This window comes from Malus sylvestris, chromosome 4 (assembly GCF_916048215.2).
Source record: "Malus sylvestris chromosome 4, drMalSylv7.2, whole genome shotgun sequence".
Classification (NCBI taxonomy): Eukaryota; Viridiplantae; Streptophyta; class Magnoliopsida; order Rosales; family Rosaceae; genus Malus; species Malus sylvestris.
In genome coordinates, this window is record NC_062263.1 from 20,562,879 (window position 1) to 20,569,615 (window position 6,737).

At 37.3% G+C, this 6,737-nt stretch overlaps 1 long non-coding RNA gene across 1 annotated transcript; it reads right to left on the reverse strand.

Moving 5' to 3' along the window:
• Window positions 1–1,857: 1,857 nt before the first annotated feature.
• LOC126617608 (uncharacterized) lies at window positions 1,858–4,014 on the reverse strand. Its single transcript, XR_007621423.1, has 3 exons — window positions 3,914–4,014; window positions 3,598–3,791; window positions 1,858–2,006 (listed from the first exon to the last, which is right to left on the reverse strand). It is a non-coding gene; the product is annotated as an uncharacterized LOC126617608 (long non-coding RNA).
• Window positions 4,015–6,737: the final 2,723 nt, after the last annotated feature.

Consider the following 6,737-nt stretch of genomic DNA (forward strand, 5'->3'; position numbering starts at 1 on the left):
AGCTGCTCGGCAGGAGCAGGTTGGGCCGTGAGAGTGGGTTGCTTGACGGGAGCAGGCTGGATCACGGAAGCAGGCTGCTCAATGCGCGGTGCATGTGAATGCGAGGCTTGGGCTTGGGTCCACGTAAACTTGGATGGCACGGCTTGGATCGTGGTCTCGGTATCGTGAGCCTTGGATGGCACGGCTCGGGCCGTGGTGAAGGCTCCATGGACCTCGCCACGAGTGGCTACCGAAGTAGCCACCGCGGTGGTTCCCATGGTGGCCGCAGTGAAGGCACCATGGACCTCGCCATGGGTGGCTACCGAGGTAGCCACCGCGGTGGTTCCCATGGTGGAAACTCGTGGTGGTGATGCCGCTCCCCTTATTGTCGCATTTTGCCTCACGGATCTCCGGGCCGTGGTGAAGGCTCCATGGACCTCGCCACGAGTGGCTACCGAAGTAGCCACCGCGGTGGTTCCCATGGTGGTCGTGGTGAAGGCACCATGGACCTCGCCACGGGTGGCTACCGAGGTAGCCACCACGGTGGTTCCCATGGTGGAAGCTCGTGATGATGATGCCGCTCCCCTTATTGTTGCATTTAGCCTCACGGATCTCCGCAATCCCATTTCTTGAACATTAGAATTTTCACTTGTGGAATTTTCTAAATTTCTAACCATTATATTTTGCTTATACGTTTTATCAAAGAACCTTTGCAAGTAAAAAATTCTAATAATAAGAACGTATGAAAAATATTCAAATGGACTAGAAAATAAAGAAAAAACCTTTTTGTGCGAGAGTCTTCTACGAGTATGGATTTCAACTCTCAATGAAAGCACCAATTTGTGGATGCAAATTTTCACCTCTTCGATCTTGGACGATTTTGCACCTACAAAACAACTAGCACCTTAGGTTAAGGCCAAAAGCCTCACGCGCCCACGATGAATGGGGGGGCTTTGGCCGAAGAACCTCCGATGCCAAAGTTAGAATTTTAGAGAGAAATAGTGTTTAGAGTGTTTTGGAATTTTTGCAAGAGGTTTGGAATTAGTGTTTGGTAAAAATGGGTGACTATTTATAGGACCAAATTGGTCCACATCTTCAAGAAATGGCCGGCCCTTTTTGTGTGCTTTGGGACGAATTTTGTGGTTTTATTAGCCACTTTATTGGCTAATAAAATATAATAGAAATAAATGGGAAGTTACCCAATTGAATGACTAGCATTATTTGGCTAATAAAGTGGAAGAAATTTGAAAAGGTGTGGAGCAAAGAGAGGGAATGTGGCCGGTCTACTAGGTGGGATTTTAGGGTTTATTTTAGGTTTAATTAGCCAATTAATTGGCTAATTAAATATGAAAGGAAATGTTTTTGTGCTTTATGGTGTTGATTGGCTAATAAAAGGGAAGAGATGATGGAAAAGGTAGAAAAAATGTGATGTATTAGGTTTTGAATGGGGTAGCCGGCCCTATTCTATTTTTTAGGTTTGAATGGATGTTTCAAATTGATATTAAAGGATGATTTTAGGAGATATGGGAAGAATATATTATTTTAGATAAATAATATATTAGGAAAATTAAATTTTGGAAATAATTACCTAAAATAAGATAATTTGGAATTGGTTACCTCTTCTGGAGCATTTTTGATTTGGTTGAGGATGATTACCCTCTACTTGCGCGTAGGAATCCCGGTATGCCTCAAGGGTATTTTTTGTCCTCTTTCGTTCAAAAGTCCACGTGTCGCTTAGTGAATATTTTTGGCTCCACAATGTGTACCTTAACCTAACCAAAGGATCAGAAGTAGTAGTTGCAGGTTGCTAAGTATCTAAGTAATATGCCCATCAAAGACCATAAGGCGCCGTGAGTCAAAGGGCGGAGGGAGTTAAAGACCAAAGAGTGATGATTCAAAGTTCATACCTGGCTAGCTAGCTGAAAGTTGAAACCCTAATTGCTGAGATCCTCATCCAAAAAGGTTCAATATATCCATGTAACTTGAATTTTGTACTTGAAGTATCTTAAACTTGTCCTACATGAGTGCTTTTAATAAAAAAAAAATTGTTATTATGGTGCGGGGTCTTTTGATTTAGATCCAGTCAATTTTTCGTTTAACTCAGCATTCATGTTGTTTCAATTAAAAATCTAATTTTGCATTTATTTCTTACCTATACATTCAGTATCAAAAGTCCACTAATGGTATCTATACATTCGGTATTAAATCCACCTACGGTACCTATATCAAAACACAAAATACCTATAAAATGGGTATTAAATCCACCTACGGTACCTATATCAAAACACAAAATACCTATAAAATGGGTATCAAACCCGCCAACAGACTTTCATGAACAAAGATATATACAGAACATCGAGTAATCAACCTTTAACTAAGGTAGAGGGGGTGTTGAGAGGGAGCGAAAAGTGCAATCGTACAGAGCCCCAAATTTGAAGGGCCCCTTAATTTTTGTCATCTAACATCATGTAATAATGTTCTATATTTAAAAAAAAAATTGCTTTTGTTAACATTTTAAAACCACATTGTGTACTCCTTATTAGAGATTTTTTTTTCTTTCTAAATATAAAAACTTGGTACAATGAGATATTTTGAGTGTCTAATAACACCCTAAAAATGAAAGTTTCTTAATTTTATTATGTAACAACGTTATATATTCAAGTAAAACTTTAAAGTTAGTGGTTTGAAGTTATTTTTTTCATGTTTGGTTGTTTAAGATAAAATTGCTTTTGATTATTTAGTGAAGATTAAATTTTGTAGATCTTTTTACTTATCATTAAGGACACTTGTAAATATGCAATCAGTGAGTGCTAAAGTTTGTTTTTATTTTTATTTATTTTTGAACAAACGATATTATCTACACTAAGGAGGTGGGGGAGAGGGTTAAACCTCACAATGGGTTAACAATAATGTGGTTCAAATTTGCATTTGACAATAATTGAACATAAGACCTCTCACTTCCAAATGAAGAGAAATACTACTAGACCGTAGTACTAAGTGACTTTGTTTTGATTTAAGTGAATGTTTTCTATTGTCATACTTTTTTAAAAACTTAAAACTATCTTAAGAAGGATCCCTTTTACAAATTTCGCACAGGGCTCCTAAAATCTTAGAGACGACCCTGAACTAAGGTATTCTACCTCTAGTATAAAATCGAGTTCAATTGCAATAATTCACCTCTCAAACTGATATCATTTTTCATTTACTTGTGAGCGTGAGCTTCTCTATGACCAGATCATGAAAAACTTATCGAACGATTGTGTTTGAAAATAAAAAAAATTTAAATTTCAAACTAAACAATCCAAAAAAGAAATAATATTTACAACATTAATGACAAATGAAACAAATTCAAGGCGTCGTTGCTACATGCTTGCATAAAATTAAAGCAGAAAATTCATATTTTTTTTACCTCCGCTCTAGAAATTATAATATCAAAAATCAAAAGTTGTCTATTGGGGCAATTCACTTATCTTATTTCCGCACACATTTTACAACAATTTTTCATATATCTTTTAATTATAGAATAAAATAGGTGGGTAGACATTCGAAAGCATTAGGTAACGGCATATAATATGTAATGTGATGCTCGCTTTGCATATATGTGGCATTGTGATATACCTAATCAAGCCAATTATGAGGTTTTGCTATCCATCACTGTAATATTTTTTGGTGATGCGGGTTTCTGTCAGAATAGTTGGAATGCCATGTTGTGGAGGAGTAATTCTTTGCTGGGTGTAATTTGGTCTTGTTAGTACATCGAAGCCCCTTTACTGTCTTGAGTGATACCAATCCGCCCTAGTTACAAGACTAATCTGCTCCAGAAGAATGCCCCATTAGACCAATCAAAACGAAGAATTGCATGAATGAAGGAAAGAGATAGAAAATGAAAGAATACCAAATTGGTGATTCAAGGAAAAGGTGCGCCTAAATTCACCTGAACAGGTAAGGGGGAACTCATTCTACTCATTGATTGAAAGCCCTAATCTCTCTTTCTTCGGGCTGGTTTGGTATTGTTATGCTTTGAAAAAAAGCTGCTGTGAGAATAAGCGGCTGTTGTGAGAATACGCGGCTGTGAAATAAATCAGCAGAGTGTTTGGTAAACTTTTTTGTAAAAGTGCTTTTGGAAAAAAAAAAAGCAGTCTGATAGTGGATCTTTTCATTAAAGGAGCACTGCAGCTCCGTGTGCTTTGAAAAAAAGCCAATTTTCCAAAGCTGCAAATAGCAGCTTCATTTTTTTCCTTTGATTTCAGCTTATTCTCACAATAGCTTCCAAAATAAGCCCTTTTTTTTCAGTTTACCAAACACCTAAAACCTGTTGGAAGTATGTCAACAATCTGTGATAATTTATATATGCTAATAGATAATAAATGCAATAGGAATTAACAGAATATAAACTAGAATACGAATTATAAAAACAAACAACTTGAAGATCGAGGCTTGCGTACCGCAATGTCCTTGAAACAGAAATTTTGTCCCTACTCTGTGCTTGTAGTTCTACGGACGTCTGCTTCACCAGGATTCAACGATCAAGTTAAAATTCCAGCACCGGAAAATTTAACTTCTGGCGAATTTAGTGTGGTTCTCTCAGTAAGAAGGTTTAGGAATGTAGAAGAAGAAGTTGATTATTTTCTATCTTCTAAATGCCATGCAGATGGATGTATATATAGCAGATGGATGCCTATTTGCAACAGGTATGAGAATCGGGTGTGATTGTTGGGAGACTTCTCTTCAAGGGGTGCTTTGCTCTGTGTTCAGAAAGAACTCTCAGACTTCAAATTCGAATTTTAAAAATTAATTAATTAAATCCGAAAAATAATTAATTAAATATATATTATATATTATTTATAATTAATTAATGCACCCCAAGGCCCATCTTTTGATAATTAATTATATATTAATTATATATTATTTATAATTATTTATATATTAATTACCAATTAATTAATGCACCCCAAAGCCCAGCCCCAAGGGTGAGCCCAATTTTAGTCTCCAGGCCTATTACTCTAATCACTTTCTATAAAGGACAAAATCTTATAAAGTGATAAAATCTTTTGGGAATGGCCAATGTGGGACAATGAAATGTCTACTCAAACTATTTAAATTTCCAACAAAACCCTCACAGCTTTTTTTCATGGGTGTTTTTTTTTTAAGCACCTCACTTTCAAATCACCTCTTCATCAGCCAATGGAGGCCCCATTTTCTAATACCTCTAAGAAAGAGGCGTATTGAAAAAGTTCTTGATTTCCTCATAGATCAAAATTTTAATATATTTTGTAAATCATGTGATGTGGCAATTGATGGTCGGACTTCTTTTTTACATTATTAAAAAAGAAGTTCAGCCATCAATCGCCACATCATATAGTTCATGAAAAATTATCTAAAATTTTGATCTTCCTAATATTTTACTGAAAAAATTTATTCGTAGAGGACCTCGAACTAAGGGAGCTAGCTATATATGGCTAAATAAATTGGACAAATATAAGCATGTTACCATCGTGAGATAAATGGAGAAACATGCAACATGATCAAATGATAATACCCGCACACTAAATTTGACAATATCATAATAATGCATGGATTAATCACTTTTGCTAGTATTTATTCTGCAGAATATACCACAAAGAGTCAAATATTAGAGTCTCCGCGCAGTTTTAACCTACATGTTATGTGTTTCCTCCTTCTTCTTCTTCTTCTTTGTTTTATTTTGGTTCTTACATATTATTCTCACGTGACAATGTGTCAAAAAAGGTGCACATATGTTGCTTTGACCACCACCTTTAATTGCGCGTTCATTTGTTAAGGTATCGGGTATGCAGACGGGACAGGACGGAACGGAATGGGACGGGACGGAACGGAATGGGACGGGACAGGACGGGACAGGACGGGACGGAACGGAGAGGGAGCAAAGATGCCCTCAGATGGAAACAAGGAGGAAGAAGAAGGAGACGGAGAGGTTATAATTTTGTGTTCCACGAATGTGGAATGAGTTGTTCCATGGGGGTGAGGCGGAACGAAAATTCACCCAAAATTCGTCTCATGGAACAGCGTGTTCCACCCGTTTTAGGCGCACCAAACGTGGGACGGAACGTCTCTTCCCACTTCGTTCTGTCCCGTCCCACGTACCAAACGGTACCTCTGTTGGGTTGAATGTGTATAGGAAATACTTATGTTCATAAAATGCCTTTATACGTCGAAAATTTTGTTAAAATTTCAAGTGCTTTATGATTAAGTACATTTTCACAAAATATTGAAATTGTTTTAGTAACATAAAACACTTTTGAGTTTCTGTTACACTAAAAACTATAAATTTAGTTATCTAAAAATGCTTTTAGCATTCTGAAAACAGTTACGACGAAACCCTCAACTCAAAAGATGGCAGATTGGTGATCTTATGGTTAGAGACTAGAGAGGACATGTGTGGGCTGGAAGGTGTAGCCAGCTAGCTAGTACTTTTTGATGGAAAGGGAGATCCCTCCTCCTAAACCATCAAGTTCGGGGATCCGGGTCATTAAAATTTAATCTAACGGCTACAAACAGGGGCTCACTTTAAAAGTTATAATAACTTTAGCCGTTGAATCAAATTTCAATGGTCCGGGTCTCCGAACTTGGTGGATTAGGTGAAAGAGATCCGTAGAGGATCCCTTTCCCTTTTTGACACCTAATGTGTTTTAAACTTAAAAGATGTCCCACTCATGCACCGACCAACCAGATCTAGCAAATCTGCCAGGTCATCATCATCACCAATATCGATCGGCAAT